At 39.4% G+C, this 26,722-nt stretch overlaps 1 long non-coding RNA gene across 1 annotated transcript; it reads left to right on the forward strand.

Moving 5' to 3' along the window:
* The first annotated feature begins 2,602 nt into the window (after positions 1-2,602).
* LOC126814790 (uncharacterized) lies at positions 2,603-26,691 on the forward strand. Its single transcript, XR_007677753.2, has 7 exons — positions 2,603-2,727; positions 7,882-8,039; positions 10,086-10,133; positions 16,243-16,293; positions 17,319-17,369; positions 25,881-25,975; positions 26,616-26,691. It is a non-coding gene; the product is annotated as an uncharacterized LOC126814790 (long non-coding RNA).
* The last annotated feature ends 31 nt before the right edge of the window (positions 26,692-26,722 follow it).

Raw genomic sequence — 26,722 nt, forward strand, 5'->3', positions numbered from 1 at the left:
TTTTAGGTGGAATGAGCAATATTATTTTGATACCTGTTTGCCTATGCGGTGTGCAACACTGTATAAAATATTTGAAGAGCTTAGTTCTGCGCTGGAGTGGAAAGCTATGAATAAACTTTACTGTAGACACACGGTTCATCTAGACGATTTTATTTTATTTGTAGGCGTGTTCGAGAAAATAGTTCATCGGAATTTGTCCTCCTTTTTACAAATGTGTTCAAATATGTGAGTTCCTATTGCTGAAGACAAGAATTTTTACCCTGATCAAATTAATGACCTTTGTAGGTATCGAAATAAGTATTATTGATTCTACAACGTCGATACCACTTGACAAGATTAATAAAACCCATTTACAGCGATCAAAGTGTACCTTACGGGAATTGCAATCTCTAATAGGCTTGCTTAATTTTGCATGCAGTGCCGTTTTTAAGGCATCTTATTAATATAACAATTGGCATCGGGCACCCTTCTCATTACATACGGTTAAATAGGCCAGTCAAAGCAGATATCAATCCTTGGCTTCAGTTTATTTTAATGGTATTACGTTATTCTAATCGAAACATTTTTGTCAAGCGATGCGTTAAAATTGTATACCGACGCAGCAGTTTCTTTGAGTTTTGGCGCCGTTTACAAAAATAAATGGTGCTATGGTAAATTCCAAAATTTTCTAAATTCTTACAATATTACAGTTATAGGATTTTACCCAATTTTTTTGGCATTGCAATTATGGGGTTTTCAAGTCAGCGTCGATCGACAAATAGTAAGCCCAAAAATGAAACAAACATTTAAACGCACACAGCTTGATCCATCATTAGATCAACCCACTTCTAATCTCTAATTTGATCTATAACAACCTTGAATAATTCGATATAAACGGTTTACCAGCAGATTCCTGTCTCGTACTTTATGTAATTTTGACATAAATAATCATAATCAGTATAAAATATAATTAAATGATCAAGTTCCAGTTAGACAACATGTGTTATTTCCTGATTACTTATATCAGCCGATTCCTATCACGAACTTTATGTCGTCGTGACATAAACGATCATAATCTGCATAGCTACACCTGTAATTAAAGACTCAATACCACTCTTGTTGTAATTGAATAATATGTTCCAATCTTTATTCTGGTAAACAAGTTGTACTATTTTACAATATTCCAATTAATTGATGATACAAATTTCATCTTAACACACCTAATTTAAACCAGCGGCTGCCAGGCAGGATACGCCCACATTTTCGAGAGATGGATAGAGAACAAGCTAAAAAGAAAGTGATTTTTCCTACAATCAAGGGCAATAATTCAGGAAATTACAATTCGATATGCGCAAATTTCGAAAGGAACTGAGATCTTTGCGTTATAAACTTACATTTCAAGTTTCAACAAAATCAGATAAAAATTGTGACCTCTATAGGGTCCACAACCTTGATATACCATATTTTTTGGGCTATTTGAGAACGAAGGGCGGCCATTTTGTCTGTCAGTTTTGGGCCGATTTTCACGAAATTCGAACTCAGCCATCCTTAGGGTGTAACGGTGATATTATAATAGGTTTTTTTAAATCGGATAAAAATTATGACTTCTATAGGGTCCACAAGCTAAAAACGGTCCAATATGCGTGAATATCGAGAGGAACCGAGATCTTTGGGTTATAAACTTACATTTTAAGTTTCAACAAAATCGGATAAAAATTGTGACCTCTATAGGGTCCACAACCTTGATATACCATATTTTTACGCTAATTGAGAACGAAGGGCGGCCATGTTGTCTGTCAGTTTTGGGCCGATTTTCACGAAATTCGAACTCAGCCGTCTTTAGGGTGTAGCGGTGATATAATCATACGGTTTTTTAAATCGGATAAAAATTATGACCTCTATAGGGTCCACAAGCTAAAAACGTGATTTTTCCTACAATCAAGGGCCATAATTCAGGAAGTTACGGTCCGATATGCGCGAATATAGAAAGGAACCAAGATCTTTGTGTTATAAATTTACATTTCAAGTTTCAACAAAATCGGATAAAAATTGTGACCTCTATAGGGTCCACAAGCTAAAAACGTGATTTTTCGTACAAACAGGGGCCATAATCCATGAAGTTTTGATCCGATACATGCCAATATCGAAAGCAGCCGAGATCTTTTGGGGATAAACCTATATTTAAAGTTTCGTCAAAATCGGATAAGAATTGTGACCTGTAGAGAGTCCACAAACAATTGTGGACGGACGGACGTCCGGACGGACAGGGGCGACGACAATATACGTCCACATGAAAATGTGGGCGTATAAAAATTGGAAAAAATCAACTAAATGATTTGAAAAGCCTGACGTAAAGCTTTTCAAATGTGACTTGGATTTAAAAATATTTTTGAACCCTCTGGACAAGTAAAATAGGATTTATTTAAAATGGATAATTTACACAACAGGTAGGACACTAACACATCTAGTACTTAGAATAAGGCTATTTTTTATTTTCTGGAAATGTCAAGCCAACAAGATTGTTATTGTCCCTTTAAATGATCAAGTTCCAGTTAGATATGTGTTATTTCCTGATTAGTTATATCACGATTTAATCATGATCCAGGCTGATAGGCAAACGCGACTTTTCTCGATAAATTTATTTTTATATAATTATTTTGTTTGCCATCTTATTTTAACTCTACTTCTGATAATACGGCAGACAGACAATATTTATTGAGATAAGAGAGACGTCCATACGATTAAGAGGTAAGGATTTAAGTACTAAGTGCATCTAAGGGTCTTAAGATAGGGGTGAGGGAAACATTTCTGGTATATTCTAGGACTGTAAGAGATTTTAACGCCTATTCAACATAACTATATTTATCTATTTCTGTTTTCATTCATTGGCATGCTCGCTTACCGTTTTATGTGTGGTAGGAAACACGAGAGTCCCTATGAATTGTTGCGTGTGATCTCACGGCAATTGTTAAAGACAGAGTTGTGACAGATATTTCGACCACCCTTTTTAAAAACCCAAATAATTAGTGCAGAGAAACAATATAGCATCCGTTCATATCCAAATATATAGCAACATTTTATTTACATTCATGTGACTAATCTGCGCTGCGTTATTGGAAGCATGGATAGTCATGAGGCCTGATGGGCGGGTAGGCAGGTTAGGCTCTCAACCTCAGTAAGACAGGAAACCAGCATGTTCCCGACGTTGCTAGATTGCTTTGCTACATTTCTTCCCATTTCCGTACAATCAGAGTTTGTGACCCAAACACACAAATCAAACATGGCGTCCTCGACGGAAACCTTAACATTGAACGAACCTTTTAGCTGGAAAATGCGAGACTAAGTATTCGCGATGATCGAGAAATCTAATAGGCTATCAAGCTGGGTCAGTACCCAATCGAAATTAGTGCCGAAATATGCAGGGTATTACGTGAAGGGCTTGATAACCAGTTAATGCTGCTGGTGGTCGACTGATTGTGACTGGTATCGCGCAATTCTACATTTAGCCCCGTATTAAAATTGCCAGGGGCGCACTGGTTAGCCCTGGATCCTCGGACCAACTGATTTCGTTGGTTCCCCATTACGATGAAGAATACGTGACAACAAGAAAATGAACTATTCACTATTACTGCGCGTCACTCATAGACCTCTTTCTCCTGGCATTGAGGCTATTACATTTTGCAGAGTATACGAAGATGAATTTTAGTTATTTTGAGAAATATAATATGTCAAATTATGTTTTTCCAATCGGGGCTAATGGGTTCCTGCCCCTTGAAGGGCCCTCGGAACAAGTTTGGCGGTCAGAGACCCAGTCCGAACATGTAAATAGATGAGTAGTAACCAGGACTGGATTAACCATTAAAGGGACAATAACACTCTTGCTGGCTTGAAAGCTCCAGAAAATAAATAATATCTCTATCTAAGTACTAGATGTTTAAGTGTCCTACCTGTTGTGTAAATTATCCATTACATCTTATTTTACTTGTCCAGAGGGTTCGAAAATATTTTTAAATCGAAGTTTCATTTGAAAAGGTTTACGTTAGACGTTTCAAACCATTATGTTGAATTTTTCAAAATCTTTAAATAAGGTGTGTTAAGATGAAATTTGTATCATCAATTAATTGAAATATTCTAAAATAGTACAATTTGTTGACCAGAATAAAGATTGGGACATATTATTAAGTTACAACAAGAGTGGTATTGAGCCTTTAAGCAAAATAAACACGTGCTTAGGGCATCAAAGGAAAAGGGGCACCACAGAAATTCTGCTTTGATAGATGACGAATTCGAAATGTTTAATTTAAATATTAATTAAGAACTTTTAATTAGTTTTTCATTGTTTTCTTGTCTTTTCGTACTGTTACTGTTACATGTATAAAACCTCAGAAAAACTTTAACCACGTGCTTGAGGGATGGTTTATTGTTTACATTTCGGTTTGTATACTATATGGGGGCACCAAAATCTCGTAAGTGCTCATAGGTCTTAATTCGGTACTGGTAGTAACTGTTCTTGTTTATCATTTAAACAACTTTTCCCTGGACCAAAATGTGTCGGAGATTGGCATCAATGTCTGGATAAAACGAAGCGGGCTAATTTGAATGATTTTATGAATTTTAGGAATCCAACATCTAATCCGTGTCCACCAGGCTCGATTTAAGCGGGTTGCTGATCGGGCTGCAGTCTGGGGCCCTAATGTAAAATGGACCGCTAAATTAGTTCTAAAAATGAAATACAAAATTTTTGTGTGTTTGACGGACAATGACCAGAAAATGCCCCCTTTTCACTGTGGATGCAAGGGCCCCAGTAACATTATTAGCCAAGTGCCCCACGCAAGCTTAATCCGACCTTCATTTCCTGCTATTCCTCCATTATTAGTGAACAGAATTTTTTCGTAGGTCGTTTAGGTCATGATTGTTCAGATCTTCGGGTCTTAATAATATTATAGTAACCCCTCATCCAAGTGTCAATGTATGGCATGTCATGGCTCAGATACGTCAATCGATTCTAGCATGTGCCACAGAACCACAAATTACCCGGCGCTTCCCGTCTAAAGTACCCTAAGATTGGTCTACTAGTCCCAACCTCCCCACCCTAAGAGGCCCCAGCACGCCTCTGGTATAGCTGGAACAGATTTTAACACATAATTACATTGCCGTTTTTTTAAGACAATACATCTGTTAGTCGGATTCGGTTTGTTACATAATTGCCATCCGTCGGCTTTTTGGGTAGAAATCATGGAATAAGCTTTATTTTGTAGGTTTTGATGTTTGATTACAAAAAAAAACAATGTTGACATTTTTTCTGAGTAGGTCTTCATAGTATGGGAGGCCATTATTTGAGGGTAGCCATTTTGTGATAATATTCCAACTTATTTTATTGTTTTCACCTTATTTATAATGTTATCGACGTATCAACTGTGATTTGGCAATGTATTAATATTGGCAGGGTTCATGACTATACTTCAGATTGTTTTCCATCATTTCAGTATGATACTTCCAAGATGGCTACCATTTTTGGCGGGAAAATCGGACGCTGTGCTGATTTCGATTAAGTAGTAGTGCTTGGTGTCAATACATATGTTTTCGGGGCCACATATTCCATTCCTGACATTTACAACCTTGTAAAATGATCACATGTTCATATACTTAGCATATTACCAAGATGGCGGGAATTTTTGGCGGGAAAATAAGACGATGTGCTGATATTGATTAAGTAGTCGTCGTTGGTGTCAATATATATGTTTTCAGAGGCACAGAATCCATTTCGGTCAGTAACAACTGTGTAAAATGATTATTTTGCACATTTACACTATGGCGGCCATTTTTGTGGGAAGATGGAACGATGTGCGGATATTGATTAAGTAGTCGTCTATGGTACCAGGATATATTTTTTGGGGAGCAGATTCCATTTTTGCCGTTTACAACTGTGTAAAATTATCACATGTTCACATATTTAGCATATTTCCAATATAGCTTTCATGTCGGGCGTCAAAATGGGACGATGTGCTGATTTTGATTACGTAGTCGCGTTTTTGTGTCAATATTTGTTTTTCGGGGGCGCAGATTCTATTTCTGCCATTTACAACTGCGTGAAATGGTGGTATGTTCCCACATTCAGCATACTTTTGTTTGTGGCAGGACGTTTTCTAAACACATTACTGTAAAGGTTTCTGAATCCAATTCTGCTATGTATAAGCTTGTAGCATGTTCCTGGAAGCCTGTGCCGAGTTTACCCATTGATTATATTATTCAACAATGAAGTAGTTGAACTCCAGCGCAATATCATTCCACATATTCGTTCTACATTCATCTTGGATGTCAGTTGATACCATAATCTATGCTATGAGGGCTTCTTGGCAAGTATTTTATTTACAGCCACGTCCCCACCACTATCATCCACGTTGCTGCCAGGCTGGAACGAAGCTCCTGGCCATATGCTTGCTACGCTGTTACGACCTGTATGTATATATAGGGAAGATACTGAGCCTCGTCCGTCAGCTCCAGTCTCGCACCCAAAGAGGAAACCTCAAGAAAACTATGAAATGTTCTTGGTTGCTTGGTTATTGGTTGTTTTCTGCTTTGAAAGTGAATGAGGACGGGTGAGCATGGCACAGTCTCTATAGGCGTGGCGAGAGACCGCCTTACGCCTGGTAGGCACATCACTGGAGTGTGGTGAGAAAGTATCCCGGTCTGACTGGTAACCGCGAGATCATGGTGGGAACACTTTTCGCGCAGCCAGATCCTCGCCATGAGCGTAGAAAGATCTTGTAGTAAGCGCTTGGTGTGGTCGTTGCAGGCGCAAGATGGGCACATGGCGTAAACACGACGCTGCCGCTATGCTCTTTTTGCCTTCATGCCAGGAATAGGCTTTACTTTCCCAGGAAAATCGATGATAAATAAATGCTAATAATGTGTTTAGAAAACGTTCCCCCATCTTGGAAATATGCTAAATTGGTGAACATACGACCATTTTACGTAGTTGTATATGACAGAAATCGAATCTGCCTTCCCGGAAACATATATATTGTCACCAAAGACAACTACTTAATCGAAATCAACCCATCGTCCGATTTTCCCACCACAAATGGCAGCAATATTGGAAATATACTAAATATGTGAACATGTGATCATTTTACAAGGTTGTAAATGTCAGAAATTGATTCTGTGCCCCATAAACATATATATTGACACCAAACACTACCACTTAATCAAAATCTGCACATCGTCTCATTTTCCCGCCCAAAATGCCCGCCATCTTGGTAATATGCTAAGAATATGAACATGTGATCATTTTACAAGGTTGTAAATGTCAGGAATGGGATTTGTGACCCCGAAAACATAGATATTGACACCAAACACTACTACTTAATCGAAATCAGCCCATCGACCGATTTTCCCGCTTAAAATGGGCGCCATCTTGGAAATATCATCATCAAATGATGGAAAACAATCTGAAGTATAGTCATGAACCCTGCCAATATTAATACATTGCCAAATCACAGTTGATATGTCGATAACATTATAAATAAGGTAAACATAAAAAATAATTTGGAATATTATCACAAAATGGCTACCCTCAAATAATGGCCTGCCATACTGTGAAGACCTACTCAAAAAAAATGTCAACATTGTTTTTTTGTAATCAAACATCAAAACCTACAAAATAAAGCTTATTCCACGATTTCTACCCGAAAAGCCGACGGATTTACATTGACTATCGGACTATGTAATGGGTTGATGCATATACATGTATAGTACACGTCATGCTATTATTTGTTGGGGTTTTTATTATAAATTTTATAAATGAAGCATTCTGCATTATAAGTCATGGGGAATTCGAATTAGTTTTTTGGAAATATAGATATTATACATATCAACAATAAATTTTTTACTGTATTACAGAATGAAGTACACACCGATAGCAATCCTAGCCGCCTTGATTCTTCTGGTTAAAACTAATGAAGCTTTCATGTTCGGCAGTGGAGTTGTACCTATTGCAAACCCGAACCGGAACCCACCCCCAATGATCGCAGAAACGACAACAGTGCCTACAACTACAGGTAATCGGGCATGTGGGCGTATTATGACGTCACCCGTGCCCGTCCGATTTTGACGAAACTTGAAATATAGGTCTATCTCAGACCATAACTTTCTGAATTATGGCCCCTGATTGTACGAAAAATCGCGTTTGTTTTTAGCTTTAGTTTTAGATGTCACAATTTTCATCTGATTTTGATGAAACTTGAAATGCATGTTTATAACCCAACGATGCATACCGGATCGTAACTTCCAGAATTATGGCCACTGATTGTACGAAAAATCGCGTTTTTAGCTTGTGGCCCCTCTTAGAGGTCACAATTTTTATCCAATTTTAAAAAAACGTTTAAATTCACCGTTACACCCTAATGACCGCTCTTCGTATGCAAATTAGATAAAAGTATGTAATACGAAGGTTGTGGACCCACTAGAGGTCACAATTCTTATCCGATTTTGATGAAACTTAAAATGTCTTATTATAATCCAAAGATCTTGGTTCCTTTCAATATTTGCGCATATCGGACCGTATCTTTATATCCCAACGATCGCAGTCCCTTTCTATATCTGGGAATTTGTTTTTAGCTTCACAAAATGTGGGCGTATATTGCCTGGCAAGAACTTGTATGAGTGTGGAATGAAATAACACTAAATAATTCTTAAAGTGTGTAGGCCTAGCGTATTATTATATAAGATGGCCATCAGTCTGATCATCATATTCAGGGTTTTGGATGATCGGTTGACGATACCGTCTATGTGTGGCTTCCATGTTAGCCAAGAGTTGAAGGTCATTCAAAGGAACCTTGTCTCTGGTTTAAATTCTAGTTTTGTGCCGTTGAGTTTTAACTAATTTTTTCTCTTTCTGTCGGTCGGGTGGAATAGCATTGCTGCTGTTTTCTCTTCCGATATTTTGAATATGCGGTTATTTGCCCATTCAGAGGTTTGGTGTAGAGAGTCCACAACCTTGATATACCATATTTTTACACTATTTGCGTACAAGGCGATGCCATATTGTCCGGCAGTTTTAGTCCCATTTTCACGAAATTCGAATTAAACCAACATTAAGGTGTAACGTTTTTTTTTTTTAAATCGGATGAGAATGTGATCTCTAGAGTGACCACAAGGGGCCATAATCCACGAAGTTACGGTCCGATACATGCCAATATCGAAAGGAACATAGTTCTTTTGGAGATAAACCTATATTTCAAGTTTCGTCAAAACCTGGTAAGAATTGTGACCTGTAGAGTGTTCACAAACAAATTGTATACGGATAGACGAATTTTATGTTTGTGCAAATGTAATTGTTCTTACTCTGATTTTTTTTTTAAAATCGGATAAGAATTGTGATCCCTAGAGTGTCCACAAGCTACAAAATTGATTTTTCGTAAACCCAGGGGCCATATTTCGCGAAGTTACGGTCCGATACATGCAAATATCGAAAGGAACATAGTTCTTTTGGAGATAAACCTATATTTCAAGTTTTGTCAAAATCTGATAAGAATTGTGACCTGAAGAGTGTCCACAAACAAATTGTATACGGATAGACGGATTTTATGTTTGTGCAAATGTAATAGTTCTTACTCTGAATTGTGTTAATATGTTGTATTTTGAGAACAATCAGTGATCAATTAAAAAGAATCGACGGTCTTATATTTTATGGAAAATATAACCATAACGGTTGAAGATTTTATGTTTGTGCAAATGTAATTACGTCCTTATTCTGAATTGTGTTAATAATATCTTGTATTTTGAGTACAATCGGCGCTGGTCGGTGGACAATCAAAATTTATCGGTCATCGGCGGTGAAAAGACACACCCGTTTTTGACACCCTAGGCCCTAGGGATATCGCAACCCACTGTATGTAGGACAGTCTGGAGGGTGGCAAATGACCTTAAACAGATATCAAACTTCATCATAAATTTGAGATCATTTTAGAATTCGATAACGTAGGTGTGCATAATTTGTCTGCAAGTAGTTATTTATAATCAGCTATGTGGTTTTGACGTTAGCAAACACAATACTTGTAATGCTTTACCGGTACCTGTTTTTTTTCTTTTTTATATATATATAGAAGAAACAGCCAGCACTATGACTAGTTCAAACCCAAAAGTCAGTGGAGGTAGGTTATAATGAATTGTTCCTGTGTACACATTAGCGTGCACATAAGCAAAAACCTTTGAAAGTGGGAACTCGGTGGGATTGTGGGATTTTCAAACTACAGCTCCTATTACAACGGAAATAACTAGTACCAGCACTAGCCGTCTTCTGAGGTTTAGATGCGTAAACGCTTTGGTTTAAATAGTAGGTTAAGTGTTGTCATAGAATTAATTTAATAAAATTTACGTAGCGTTTCTTAACCAAACAAACAATTTATTGGAGACATGATTTGCAAGTATGCCAACTGTGAGGCCATCTGATTGGTTTTTTTTTTTAAAATCAAATTAAAATTCCAACCAGTTATGCCCATCTGATGCTAGTCTAGATACTTAATAGGAAAGCGAATGCTCAAATGTTGAACTAACGTTGATGGACTAAGTGCCCTAAAGCTCGGTTCATACTACATCCGTATTCATAAACGTATCCGCATCCGTATCCGTGAGCCGAGCTTTAGCCAATCAGCGAATACTTTCCCCTTATTACATCATCTCCCCAAATAGAAACTCAATCTCTGACAGACAATTCAGTCTTGAAATCCGGACGTTTTCGCGTTTTCTATTTGAACAGCAAAACGCGGATGCGGGTGCGGATACGTTTATGGATACGGATGTAGTATGAACCGAGCTTTAACTGGAGCACCTGTGTGTTAAACCTCTTTCTTAATCAGTGCTTTTCTGCCATCAATCCTAGCAACACGCTGACAATACCGTGTAAAAGGTATAAAAAGTGTTTATTCCAAAGCGCGATATCTTAGGATAGTGTTGTGTTTTATTTGCCTTGGTTCATGCCAAGAACGTTACAGTCGAGGATGGAGCATTTCAAACCATTAAGTTTTTATATTCTGTGCCCCAATCTGATTAAAATACAGATCTATATTTCGTTTCGTTTTTTTATACTTTCGATGGCCTTCTTTTTTTATTTATTTTGAAGCCGTTAGATATTCGTGTTTATTTGTGATTTGTTCGATTAGTTCAACAGTTTCCACTAGAAGAGTTTGGCCCGAATGGTCATCAGGAAGTCTGAAAATTGAAATACATAATACATTTTATTGTTTCAGTGTTGTTTAAATTGTGTTCTTCCGACTATGATAGTGTGATTAATATTATTAATAAATTAAGGGAGGAGACTACATGAAACTCATTAGGCTGGCTACCTGGACCAAGGACGGGTTAAATTTTCGCCATTTTTTCAACAATGTATTGAAAATCGGTTATTATAAGCATTGGTGTTTGCTGCCATGAATTAAAAATGCGGATATTGTTAGGCTAGCCGCTAGGCCTATCCCTAGTCTAGGCCTAGCATGGCAGGCGCCCTGCACTGATATTAGAAGTTCGTTAGCTGCGAGAACATATAAATCTGAAACGTTGAGATAATCTGATGTGTGAGACATTAATATGATAGATTGAACAAGTAAATTAGATTATTCAGCGAAAACAGCATACCTTTTTCTTTTCAGTGACATTTTAGGCTCCGACATTTTATCCTTACTGATCGTGTGATCTGATTGAATTTCACGGGGAAAATCAAACCCAAAACACGGTCAACCAAAGAACTCTGAATGCGCGGATCGCTTATATCAAAGATCTCCAAAGATCTGACCGATTGTAGTAAAAGGTCGTGCCAGAGATCGTACCAATGGCTTTTGACCCTATGGAGCCAAACATTGATTAATCAATCAGTGCTGACGTTTCTAGTGGTTTACACACAGTTCCGTGCATCGCACGCCAAGAAGTCGCCGTAACAGATGGTTTCATTGACTTATCCCTCACGCCATCCAGAACGCAGGTTATATAACAACTCTTCCAGCTAAATCTATTTGTTAAGGCCAGCTCAATTTTTGTCAAGGGCGTTATTGAGATTTAAATAATTTTAAGGCGCGTGGTTGTTGGTGAGATTGTAGGTTAGGGTAAGCATTGGGGCTAGGTGCAGGGTTAGGTTTAAGAATTTGGGGGAGAGGTTAAGTCTCTACATAAGCACTGACCTAGGATGATGAAAAATTAGTTCGTGATATTTCCTAGTTTTATTAAAAGTACATACAATACATTAGATTTATATACAAAGATGATTTCACTGTTTTTTGGTGTTGGTGGCGCTGATGGTTTTCCTTGGATGGTGCTTCTGGTATTCTGGTATTTTTGTTTCTGAAGAAAAAAGAATAAATTTGAGACCCTCGGGGGATAGCCACATTAGTGTGTTTCCAACTACGAATTGGATTTTCTAAAAATGTGTTTGTTCCACATAACCGGGTTAGGACTAGGGATTCTTATATCTACTTGATTTTAATTATTAACGGTTATGTTCGAGACCGGTCTTATTTAAACTAATTTACTCTGCACTAGGATGTTGTTCAGATTTTTATTTTTAAAATATGCAATTATAAGTTTCTGTGTGAAGATTTTCGGGTGATTTTCTTGGAGATCAGTATAGTGTTTTCTGATGATTTTGGATGCACTTGCTGTTGATGCGCTAAATGGAACTACAAAAGGGGCTATTGCGCTAGCCGTATGAATATTCAAACCTAGGGGGCTGTTGTTTTCAAATTGTCAATCCAGAATTTTTCTCTTGTTAGCCTAAACGTTTTAATTCCTTCTGTAGTTTCAAAATCGCTCTTGGTCTTTTCTATTGGCGTAACAATGAGATCATAAATGTCATGATTGGGTTGGTTGAAATGAATTGAGACCGGTTTGTCTTTTTTGGTGACTATGTCTGACCGGTGACCGTTAATTCTTTCCCTAAGTGCATCCCGAGTCTCCCCTACGTATTGTTTGTCACATTGTCTACATGAAATTAGATAAATTATGTTTGAATTACTGCATGAAAGTTGGTCTAATATTGGGAATTGTGTGCCAGATGTTTTGTTATGGAAATAGTCGGATATGTTTATTATTTTGCATGTTTGACATCTCGGATGGCAACAAGTTTTGGTTTTAACTGCTGATTGCGTATTATTTGTTACTTTGGCGGCAAGTTCACCTAGAGTGTTGTTTTTTTATGCGTCGTTGATAGCGTTTGGAGTATCCCATTTCTCTTAGTTTGCTAAATACCAGCGTACATGCTGACTCAACATCGGTCTTCTGAGTGCATATCCTATGAAAACGGAGAATCTGAGATTTTATGATGCCCGAGAAGGTATGTTTCGGGTGAAAGGAGCTCTTGAACAATAATTGATGTGTATCGGTTTCTTTGAAAAATACTTTAGTTTCCAGTTGGCCTATGAATTTGGTGTTGCTACTTTTAAAGACGGTGGTGTCAAGGGAATATATGCTGTTATGACTTACATTTGCGGTTAGATGGATGATGATTGTTCAGAATGTTGAAAAACGTCCAAAATTCGTCTAGCGTGTACGTCCAGACTATGAAAACGTCATCTAGAAAACGTCCATAGAAATCTGGTTTTAATGGGCAGAGCGGCAGAACTTCCCTTTCCCACTCCGCCATGAAGAGATTTGCATAGCTCGGGGCAAATCGTTTTCCCATCGCAGTTCCGGAAGACTGGAGGTATACTTGGTCGTTGAAAGCGAGGTCATTCCTCCTCAGACAAATGTCGAGTAGTTTGAGGATTTCTTCGTCCGGCCTAGATGCTTGTGGGTTCCTAAGAAAAGTTGTCCTAACTGCTTCAATGCCTGTGTTATTATCGATGTTCGTGTACATGCTCTGTACGTCGATGGATATTAAAATGGTGTGTTCAGGGACTCCTAACTGTTTGATTTTGTGAATAAATCGTTAGTGTCTTTTAGATAGGATGGGTGTTGGCATGCTAGGGGTAATAAGAAATGGTCTATATATTGTGATACGTTATATGATTCGCTGCCAGAGTCTGATATTATTGGGCGTCCCTTGGGCAATTTATTAGGTATAAACCATTCCGTTTCTGGATTTTTATGTATTTTTGGTAGCGTATAGAGATGTCAGATTTAGCGGATAGATAATCATACTGTTTTGCTGTTATGTATTCCTTGTCCTGAAATTCATGTAAGATGTTGTTTATTAAGGTTGCAGTGTCCTTAAAGATGGGTTGGTCTAATTTAGTGTATGTTTAGGATTATTTAATTGTTTTTCTGCCTCAGAGATATAGTCTTCGCGATTCATTATAACACAACACGAACCTTTGTCGCCTTTCCTAATTGTTATGTTTTTGTCTTTTTTGAGGGTGTTTAATGCTGTTTTTGTTTCTCGGTTGAGATGTGGTTTTTGTGATAGTGGTTGAAGGGATGATATTTCTGTGTTCATTTAGTCGAAAGTTTTTAGAATGGCTGGTGATAATGATTTTTTAGGTGGTTTCCATGTGGATTTTTCTGTGAATAATTTTTTTACCTCTGTCGAGTTTGTTCCTAACAAAATAAGTCAACGAAAGTGTTCTTTGTAAGCGATCGGTTGCCTGGGTGATGGTGTCTATGGATGTTATTGTGGGGGTTGGGATGAATTTAAGGCCTTTATCAAGAATGTTCATTTCTAGGGGGCTGAGAAGTCTTTCGCTCAAATTGACAACTGTCTGTCCTAAAGACGGCTTCTTATTCCTTTTCCCTAATCCTAGTTTAAATTCCTCATCCAGCAGTTGATGATCTCTCTGGCCGTGTCTGGGCTCCAGTGGATGGCGTCGTTACCTTTCAGTTCTATTTTGCTCTTGAAGGTTAGTAATGTGGTGGCGTTTGGTGAAGGTGCTGTGGAGATCAATTGGTTGTAGCTGGTGATGTTTTGGTAGGCGATCTGATTTTCTTGTCGGGGTCGGGAAGAAGTGGGGATCTGTGTGGCGAAGAGCTTGGTTGTTGGGAAAGCTGCTCTGGTCACCTTGAGTAGATCTAGCATCTGTTCGTGTATCCTTGGTCCACTTTCCTCCCTGATGTTGAGCCCGGCGTGTATCACTAATTCCTCTGGTGCAGGACCCATGTAGTTCTGGAGGATCTGTTTAATGTGGCTGATCTTGGCTCCAGAATAGCAATGGATCTCCCAGTCCCCGAGGAAGGATACAATCCTAGCCAGGTTAGAGGATCCAATAACCAGGGCCTTTGCCATGACGGGTGGTAGGTACCATAAATCCTTCTCGTCTTTACCTTTGTAGCTGTGAGGTCTCTTTAGGGATAGGTTGAGTGATCGCCCACATCTGACGGAAGATCTGGTGGCGATTCTAGGATTAGGAATGATTGGCGATCTAGGGGACAGACAGTCGACAAGCGCGTTTAGTGGCGATATAGATCCCGAGGAAGTAGGTGAGCCAGACACAACCCGGGGCGAACTGGTTGATCTAGCTGCACGCTTCGAGGGAGTGTTAATGCAAGTGCCTTCTCCAGGGGATAATTTTCTCTTGTTGGGTGTGTATCGTTTTGGTGTGTCCCGGAGAAGGTTGTGTGTAATGTGCACTGCATTGGTGATGGGGGAGGGTGCGTGACAGTTTTAGAGACCGTGGACAGTAGGCGATGGAACTCTGTCTTCACACTATCCTGAAGTAGCTTGCCGTGGGACTTCTTGGCCCATGCTAGGGCGTGGCTAGAGTACTCTTGTACAGCATCTTTGGTAAAGTGCCGTGACTTCTAGTACTCCAGTTTCTCCGCTAGCATGGCTCGGTAGTGTGTCGACAGGGATGGGGCGACGTCCTTGGCCCATTTCAAGTTCAATGTCTCAATGGTAGTGGCTATGGTAGGCGTCTTCATGGTTGGCTTCACGAACTTATTCAGGTCTTGGATCTTCCAAGTGAAACTTCTGGTTGATGTTCCATTCTCCTGGCTCTCCATAATGGTCAAGTGGTGGAGGCATTGGAGGACCTGAAAGAAGGCTTTCACGACACCTGCATTATCTGGAGGTGGTTGGCGCTGGTTTGGTTTACATCTTGTGACCTATGACGAAACATTGAGCTGGCTTTTAATTTAGAGCTAACCCAACTCTTCCAGATCCTAGTTTAGTACAGACAAATAAAACGAAGTTTTGAACTATAAAAAACGAAACGAAATAGGATCTGTGTTTTAATCAGATTGTCTTTACCCTTATATTGAATATAAAAAACCCACAATAAACCGAACGGTTGGATTAATATAAAACAAACTTCAATTAGTAATGTCTTGATGTATTTTCTACAGGCCTACTGGATCTGAAATTGCTAGATCAACTCCGTCTTTGCCTTTTTTGTGGTAAGTCAATCTATTTATAAAGAGGAGATATCAAATTTAAACAAACACGTGACTGACAGAAGGTGAATGAAATCACGACTAAAAGTAATTTTAATTAATAGGAGTAGCATAGGCATACGAGCCGGGGGAGGGGTTGGGGGCTGCAGATACCCCCTCCCCCACCCCGGAGTCCCGACCTCTCCCCCATCGAGCATGTCTGGGACATGCTTGGACAGAGGTTACGTCAACGTCAACAACGTCCTGCCAATGTCCAAGAACTTGCTGCTGCCTTGCAACAGGAATGGGACAATCTGGACCAAAATGACCTTAGACGTCCCATTAGGAGTATGCCACGTCGGATCAATGCTTGTTTGGCAAACAGAGGAGGATTTACCCGTTACTGACTTGGTTGTGATGCTGTGGTAACTTTGCTGTTTGACCCCGGGTATCATTTTACCCTTATAATGGTCAGTCTGTGCCTTACTTAGTCTAACGATCATTTGGAATAAATCGATGAATGTGAACTTCATTTCATTTTGTCATTTGTTTCTTCGTCAGTTTCATTAGGTGACTTTAATAACACTTAAAAATCAAATATCCCCTACTTTTTTTGAATAGTATATTTTATGGAAAATATAACCATAACGGTTGAAGATTTTATGTTTGTGCAAATGTAATTACGTCCTTATTCTGAATTGTGTTAATAATATCTTGTATTTTGAGTACAATCGGCGCTGGTCGGTGGACAATCAAAATTTATCGGTCATCGGCGGTGAAAAGACACACCCGTTTTTGACACCCTAGGCCCTAGGGATATCGCAACCCACCGTATGTAGGACAGTCTGGAGGGTGGCAAATGACCTTAAACAGATATCAAACTTCATCATAAATTTGAGATCATTTTAGAATTCGATAACGTAGGTGTGCATAATTTGTCTGCAAGTAGTTATTTATAATCAGCTATGTGGTTTTGACGTTAGCAAACACAATACTTGTAATGCTTTACCGGTACCTGTTTTTTTTCTTTTTTATATATATATATATAGAAGAAACAGCCAGCACTCCTATGACTATTCCAAACAAAAAAAAGAGTGGAGGTAGGTTATAATGAATTGTTCCTGTGTACACATTAGCGTGCACATAAGCAAAAACCTTTGAAAGTGGGAACTCGGTGGGATTGTGGGATTTTCAAACTACAGCTCCTATTACAACGGAAATAACTAGTACCAGCACTAGCCGTCTTCTGAGGTTTAGATGCGTAAACGCTTTGGTTTAAATAGTAGGTTAAGTGTTGTCATAGAATTAATTTAATAAAATTTACGTAGCGTTTCTTAACCAAACAAACAATTTATTGGAGACATGATTTGCAAGTATGCCAACTGTGAGGCCATCTGATTGGTTTTTTTTTTTTAAAATCAAATTAAAATTCCAACCAGTTATGCCCATCTGATGCTAGTCTAGATACTTAATAGGAAAGCGAATGCTCGAATGTTGAACTAACGTTGATGGACTAAGTGCCCTAAAGCTCGGTTCATACTACATCCGTATTCATAAACGTATCCGCATCCGTATCCGTGAGCCGAGCTTTAGCCAATCAGCGAATACTTTCCCCTTATTACATCATCTCCCCAAATAGAAACTCAATCTCTGACAGACAATTCAGTTTAGAAATCCGGACGTTTTTGCGTTTTCTATTTGAACAGCAAAACGCGGATGCGGGTGCGGATACGTTTATGGATACGGATGTAGTATGAACCGAGCTTTAACTGGAGCACCTATGTGTTTAACCTCTTTCTTAATCAGTGCTTTTCTGCCATCAATCCTAGCAACACGCTGACAATACCGTGTAAAAGGTATAAAAAGTGTTTATTCCAAAGCGCGATATCTTAGGATAGTGTTGTGTTTTATTTGCCTTGTTTCATGCCAAGAACGTTACAGTCGAGGATGGAGCATTTCAAACCATTAAGTTTTTATATTCTGTGCCCCAATCTGATTAAAAAACAGATCTATATTTCGTTTCGTTTTTTTATACTTTCGATGGCCTTCTTTTTTTATTTATTTTGAAGCCGTTAGATATTCGTGTTTATTTGTGATTTGTTCGATTAGTTCAACAGTTTCCACTAGAAGAGTTTGGCCCGAATGGTCATCAGGAAGTCTGAAAATTGAAATACATAATACATTTTATTGTTTCAGTGTTGTTTAAATTGTGTTCTTACGACTATGATAGTGTGATTAATATTATTAATAAATTAAGGGAGGAGACTACATGAAACTCATTAGGCTAGCTACCTGGACCAAGGACGGGTTAAATTTTCGCCATTTTTTCAACAATGTATTGAAAATCGGTTATTATAAGCATTGGTGTTTGCTGCCATGAATTAAAAATGCGGATATTGTTAGGCTAGCCGCTAGGCCTATCCCTAGTCTAGGCCTAGCATGGCAGGCGCCCTGCACTGATATTAGAAGTTCGTTAGCTGCGAGAACATATAAATCTGAAACGTTGAGATAATCTGATGTGTGAGACATTAATATGATAGATTGAACAAGTAAATTAGATTATTCAGCGAAAACAGCATACCTTTTTCTTTTCAGTGACATTTTAGGCTCCGACATTTTATCCTTACTGATCGTGTGATCTGATTGAATTTCACGGGGAAAATCAAACCAAAGACTCGGTCAACCAAAGAACTCTGAATGCACGGGTCGCTTATATCAAGGTAAAGAAATGTGCAGGACCGTCTCCATAGCGTTCTCCGAAGATCTGACCGATTGTAGTAAAAGGGCGTGCCAGAGGTCGTACCAACGGCTTTTAACCCTATGACAAACATTGATTAATCAATCAGCGCTGACGTTTCTAGTAGTTTACACACAGTTCCGTGCATCAAACACCAAGAAGTCGCCGTAACAGATGGTTTCATTGACTAATCCCTCACGCCATCCAGAACGCAGGTTATAGAACAACTCTTCAAGCTAAATCTATTTGTTAAGGCCAGCTCAATTTTTGTCAAAGTCGTTATTGAGATTTAAATAATTTTAAGGCGCGTGGTTGTTGGTGAGATTGTAGGTTAGGGTAAGCATTGGGGCTATTTGTTAAGGCCAGCTCAATGTTTTTCAAGGTCGTTATTGAGATTTAAATAATTTTAGGGCGCGTAATTGTTGGCGAGATTGTAGGTTAGATTTAAGAATTTGGGGGAGAGGATAAGTCTCCACATAAGCACTGACCTAGGGTGATGAAAATTTGGTTCGTGATACTTCCTAGTTTTATTAAAAATACATGCAATACATTAGGTTTATGTACAAATTTGATTTCGCTGGGTTTTTTTGGTGGCGCTGATGGTCTCCCTTCGATGTCGCTTCTGGTATTCTGATGTTTTGGTTTCTGAAGAATAAAGAAAAAATTTGACGCTCTCGGGTGAGAGCCACATAAGTATGTTTCCTATTAAGGGTTATTTAGTTTAATTTACTGTGCACTAGGATGTCATTCAGATTCTTATTTTTAGAATATGCAAATATAAGTTTCTGCGTAAAAATTTTCGGGTGATTTTCTTGGAGATCAGTATAGTGTTTACGAATGATTTTGGATGCACTTGCTACTGTTGCACTAAATGGGACTACAAAAGGGGCTATTGCGCTAGCCGTATGAATATTCAAACCTGGGGGGGGGGGGGGCTTTTGTTTTCAATTTATCAATCCAAAATGTTTCTCTTGTTAGACTAAACGTTTTAATATCTGCTGTAGTTTCAAAATCGCTCTTAACCTTTTCTATTGGCGTGACAATGAGATCAGAGACCGGTTTGTCTTTTTGGGTGACTATATCTGACCGGTGACCGTTGATTCTTTCCCGGAGTGCATTATTGTTTGTCACATTGTCTACATGAAATTAGATAAATTATGTTTGAATTACTGCATGAAAGTTGATCTAATATTGGGAATTTTGTGCCAGATGTTTTGTTATGGAAATGGTCGGATATGTTTATGATTTTGCATGTTTGACATCTTGGGTGGCCACAAGTTTTGGTTTTAACTGCTAATTGCATATTTTTTGTTTCTTTGGCGGCAAGTTCAGCTAGAGTGTTATTTTTTATACGTCTGAGATATCGTTTGGAGTATCCCCTTTCCCTTAGTTTGCTAAATACCAATGTACATGTTGACTCAAAGTCGGTCTTCTGAGTACATATCCTATGAAAACGGAGAATCTGAGATTTTATGATGCCAGAGAACGTATGTTTTGAGTGAAAGGAGCTTTTGAACAATAATTGATGTGTGTCGGTTTCTTTGAAAAATACTTTAGTTTCCAATTGGCCTGAGATTTCGGTGTTGCTACTTTCAAAAACGGTAGTATCCAGGAAATCTATGTTGTTATGACTTACATTTGCGGTTAACTTGACAGATGGATGATGATTGTTCAGGATGTTGAAAAAAGCCCAAAATTCGTCTAGTGTGTACGTCCAGACTATGAAAACGTCATCTAAAAACCGCCCATAGAAATCTGGTTTTAATGGACAGAGTGGCAGAACTTTCCTTTCCCACTCCGCCATGAAGAGATTTGCATAACTCGGGGCAAATCGTTTTCCCATCGCAGTTCCGGAAGACTGAAGGTATACTTGGTCGTTAAAAGCGAAGTCATTCCTCCTCAGACAAATGTCAAGTAATTTGGGGATTTCTTCGTCCGGCCTTGATGCTTGCGGGTTCCTAAGAAATGCTTTCCTAACTGCTCCAACTCCTGTGGTATTATCGATGTTCGTTTACATGCTCTGTAAGTCAATGGATATTAATATGGTGTGCTCGGGTACTCTTAACTGTTTAATTTTGTGAATGAAATCGTAAGTGTCTTTATGGTATGATGGGTGTTGGCATGCTAGGGGTAATAAGATATGATCTATATATACTCAGCCAAATTAAAAACTTGACACTGATGAATTTCAACAAATTTTTTTTTCTGGTAAGTCAAATAAATTTTAAAGTGTTTCTAACGATAGTAAGTAGTAAGAAGCCTTTAATTTCATAAAATTGTAAAGTCACGTGGATCACGTGACTTTTGAGCATATAAAGATGAAAAACCTGAAAAACACGTGCAAACACAAACTCGTGAGGTCAATCGATGCAAGTTTGCTTAAAATGAACACGCACACGTAACTTGAACTGGAAAAACAAATTAAAATATAGAACGTCGAGGTGCTATAGTTAGGCTCTATGCTGGTCAGTCTGTGGTCACTGTTGCAAGAGCCTTTAATTGTTCACGCCAGACGGGGATCACGTGGCTAAGTGGGTAAGACGCTAGCTCGCTAGCCTGGAGGTCGGGTGTTCGATCCCTGCATTGGCCGAGAAAGTTCATCCAGATTTTCCGGCGTGGTTCTCCCTTGTCAGTGATGCAGGACGGAGGGGCTGACAAGGAAAGCTGTCTAGTCGTTCAGATGGGACGAAAAACCGAGGTCCCGTGTACACATTGGCGTGCATATAAAAGATCCCTTGGCAGTTGGAATTCGATATAAGAGTAGGCCGTAGTGCCGCTGTCCGGCCAAAATTTCCCTCATAGCACACTGTATGGCGTATGCCCGTCTTCATTAGCCCAGGTTAGGAGCAGAACAGTAGGACGTTAAACCCCATTTCATTTCATTTTGTTCACGCCAGACAATAATTAATCTTAGAATGAGAGTGCTTCAAACTGGAACTATTGCCGACCGCCCAAGGGCGGGAGCGCTACGTGTTACGTCACTCTAGGAAGATCAAACAATACGATTACGTCATCTTAGAAACAGATTTGTCACTGCAACCTCCACAAGTAAAGAGATGTTTGGTGGAAGGGTAACTGCACAAACTGTTCGAAATCGCTTGCCGGCTGCTGGTCTTCGAGCTCGGAGGCCCTATAATGGACCAATATTGACACCTCTTCATCGCCGTAACCGACTTGTGTGGGCCACAAGACACATAAGATTTACTCAAAGACAGTGGAATTCGGTTGTCTTTAGTGGCGAATCTCGATTCACTTTGAGATTTGCCGATGGTCCGAGTGTACCGCAGACGAGGTGAACGTTACGCTCAAGTATGCGTCAGAGAAGTTGACCGATTTGGTGGCGGCAGCGTCATGATTTGGGGTTCTTTTTGTGCACATGGACGTTCTCCTCTTGTTGTTGTCCAAGGGAACTTAAATGCTGTCCAGTACAGGGATCAGATTTTGCAACCTGTTCTTCTTCCGTTTATGCAGAGACATGGGCCTGGACTAACGTTTCAACAAGACAATGCTCGACCCCATACAGCAATTGCTACCCAGAATTTTTCAAGAAATGCCGGTGTCCTGGATTGGTCGTCGCTTAGCCCCGACCTTAATCCTATTGAACACATCTGGGACGAACTGGGTCGACGTGTTCGTCAGCAAGTGAATCCACCACTGACGTTGCAGGACCTTCAACATGCTCTTGCTGAGCAGTGGCGACGTCTTCCTCGGGTAGTGTTTACTAATGTTCTGAGATCCACGAGAAGACGTTGTGTGGCAGTACGAGACGCTAGAGGAGGCCACAACTGTTACTAAACACTTTATTCCGATTGTTCTCCAAGTCTGTGAATTTCATTTTGGGGGGTACTGTGACATCACGAACGTTATCAATGTCAAGGACTTTCGGCGAGACGTATTCTTGCTTTCTGTTGATGTCAAGGTCGTCTGTGCACAACATAACACTAAAATAGTTGCCTTTAACCAAATATTAAAAATCTAGTCCCAAAAATCCCGAGTGTCAAGTTTTTAATTTGGCTGAGTATATTGTGATACATTGTATGATTCGCTGCCACAGTCTGATATTATTGGGCGTCCCTTGGGTAATTTATTGGGTATAAACCATTCCGTTTCTGGATTTTTATGTATTTGTGGTAGCGTATAGAGATGTCGTTGTCGACAGTCAGATTTGGCGGAAAGATAATCATATTGTTTTGCTGTTATGTATTCCTTGTCTTGCAATTCATGTAAGATGTTGTTTATTAAAGTTGCGGTGGCCTTAAAGATGGGTTGGTCTAATTTAGTGTAATGTATAGGATAACTTAATTGTTTTTCTTCCTCTGAGATATAGTCTGCGCGATTCATTATGACACAACACGAACCTTTGTCGCTTTTCTTAATAATTATGTTTTTGTCTTTTTTGAGGGTGTTTAATGCTGTTTTAGTTGCTCGGTTGAGATTTGGTTTTTTGTGATTGTGGTAGAAGGGATGATATTTCTGTGTTCATTTCATCGAAAGTGCAGTGGAGATCAATTGGTTGTAGCTGGTGATGTTTTGGTAGGCGATTGGATTTTCTTGTCGGAGTCGGGAAGAAGTGGGGATCTGTGTGGTGAAGAGCTTGTTTGTTGGGAAAGCTGTTCTGGTCACCTTGAGTAGATCTAGCATCTGCTCGTGTATCCTTGGTCCACTTTCCTCCCTCCTGTTGTTGAGCCCGACATGTATCACTAATTCTTCTGGTGCAGGTCCCATGTAGTTCTGGAGGATCTGTTTGATGTGGCTGATCTTGGCTCCAGAATAGCTATGGATCTCCCAGTCCCCGAGGAAGGATACAATCCTAGCCAGGTTAGAGGATCCAATAACCAGGGTCTTTGCCTTGACTGCTGGTAGGTACCACAAATCCTTCTCGTCTTTACCTTTGTAGCTGTGGGGTCTTTTTAGTGATAGGTTGAGTGAACGTCTACATCTGGTGGAAGATCTGGTGTTGATTCTAGGGTTAGGAATGATGGGCGATCTAGGGGACAGACAGTTGACAAGCGCGTTCAGTGGCGATATAGATCCCGAGGAAGTAGGTGAGCCAGACACAACCCGGGGCGAACTGGTTGATCTAGCTGCACGCTTCGAGGGAGTTTTAATGCATGCGCCTTCTCCAGAGGGTAATTTTCTCTTGTTGGGTGTGCTTCGTTTTGGTGTGTCCCGGAGAAGGTTGTGTGTAATGTGCATTGGTGATGGGTGAGGGTGCGTGACAGTTTAAGAGACCGTGTATAGTAGGCGATGGAACTCTGTCTTCACACTATCCTGAAGTCGCTTGCCGTAGGACTTCTTGGCCCATGATCTTGGCTCCAGAATAGCTATGGATCTCCCAGTCCCCGAGGAAGGATACAATCCTAGTCAGGTTAGAGGATCCAATAACCAGGGTCTTTGCCTTGACTGCTGGTAGGTACCACAAGTCCTTCTTGCCTTTACCTTTGTAGCTGTGGGGTCTCTTTGTTGATAGTTTGAGTGAACGTCTACATCTGGTGGTGATTCTAGGGTTAGGAATGATGAGCGACCTAGGGGACAGACAGTTGACAAGCGCGTTCAGTGGCGATATAGATCCCGAGGATGTAGGTGAGGCAGACACAACCCGGGGCGAACTGGTTGATCTAGCTGCACGCTTCGAGGGAGTGTTAATGCATGTGCCTTCTCCAGGGGATAATGTTCTCTTATTGGGTGTGTTTCGTTTTGGTGTGTCCCGGAGAAGGTTGTGTGTAATGTGCATTGGTGATGGGGGAGGGTGCGTGACAGTTTTAGAGACCGTGGATAGTAGGCGATGGAACTCTGTCTTCACACTATCCTGACGTCGCTTGCCGTAGGACTTCTTGGCCCATGCTAGGGCGTGGCTAGAGTACTCTTGTACAGCATCTTTGGTAAAGTGACGTGACTTCAAAGTACTCCAGTTTCTCCGCTAGCATGGCTCGGTATAGTGTGTAGACAGGTGTGAGGCGACGTCCTTGGCCCATTTCAAGTTCAATGTCTCAATGGTAGTGGCTATGGTAGGCGTCTTAATGGTTGGCTTCACGAACTTATTCAGGTCTTGGATCTTCCAAGTGAAACTTCTGGTTGATGTTCCATTCTCCTGACTCTCCATAATGGTCAAGTGGTGGAGGCATTTGAGGAACTGAAAGAAGGCTTTCACGACACCTGCATTCTCTGGAGGTGGTTGGTGCTGGTTTGGTTTACATCTTGTTACTATGACGAAAAATTGAGCTGGCTTTTAATTTAGAGCTAACCCAAATCTTCCAGATCCTAGTGTAGTACAGACAAATTAAACGAAGTTTTGAACTATATAAAACGAAACGAAATATGATCTGTGTTTTAATCAGATTGTCTGTACCCTTATATTATTGAATATAAAAAACCCCCACAATAAACCGAACGGTTGGATTAATTAGGAGATAAACACTTCCTGTTACGTATTTAGAGGGGGTTTATTGTCCATTTAACCATGCTTGAATCATTAGAACACGAGACGCATAGCGTCGAGTTGTTCTAATGGATAATTCAAGCATGGTTAAATGGACAATAAACACCCGATAAATACGTAACAGGAATGTGTTTATCGATATTGTAGCACAAATATTTGGAGATTTTCTTCGGAACTATTTAGAAAACATTTTTACACCCATTTTAAAAAGTCGTTATTTGGTCACGCGCTTGCGTTCATTTTTCAAAATATTTTCAATAGACGGTCTCTTGCTTACCTGCAAATCTAAAATTTTTGAGTCTCGAGTTGCTGGTAAATGAATTATGAAAGAAAATGTTATTCGGATATCGAAAACAAAAAAATATTTTTAACGTTTGAAGATCTTTAAATATAAAACAAACTTCAATTAGTAATGTCTTTATGTATATTCTACAGGCCTACTGAACGCGGAACTGAATTTGCTAAATATACTGAACGCGGAACTGAATTTTCGCTAAATATACTTCAAGGCGATCTTTGCATTTTGTGTGGTAAGTCAATCTATTTATAAAGAGGAGATATCGAATTTACACAAGCACGTGACTGACAGAAGGGGAATGAAATCACGGCTAAAAGTAATTTTAATTAATAGGAGTAGCATAAGCATATGGGGAGGGGCTGGGGGGCTGCAGATACCCCCGCCCACACCCCGGAGTCGGGCAAACCTTTTTTTTGGGCGATTATCAAACTTGTGGGGCACTGGCTAAATGATGAAGTAAGTAAAATTTTAGTGTAGTGGATATAAAAGTAAAAATGTTAAAATTATCCCATCCAACAAAATGAAGTTCCCGAAATCCGGTACTTTTACTGACCATAAATGTGGGATGATGCAATTCCCAACCGTAGTTCAGAGATTCAGAGAATTACACAATTCTGATTTTGATTCAGTGCCTCTAGTGGTTCCAGAAATTTCGATCCGCTAAGCGCTACTAACCGTTATTTTTCGACATTTTACTTATGCCGCCGTATTTTTCGTCCAAAAATGTAAGTGTTGTAATATTGGATATAGTTTTAAAGTATTATATCTTATATTCTGTCTTTGTCACTATAACATGATTTAAATAGAAAAACAAACAGTTTATTTTGTAACACTTATGTTATTATCTTTTTTTTTATTTTACTTATTACTAGGCTCCAAGAGATAACCAGATGATAAAATGCAAACCATAGCTTGATATACACGTACTAATAAAATCATGGACATTTAGCACAGTTTTATTGTACTTCAACCGGGTTGG

The sequence above is a fragment of the Patella vulgata genome, chromosome 3, assembly GCF_932274485.2.
Source record: "Patella vulgata chromosome 3, xgPatVulg1.2, whole genome shotgun sequence".
NCBI lineage: Eukaryota > Metazoa > Mollusca > Gastropoda > Patellidae > Patella > Patella vulgata.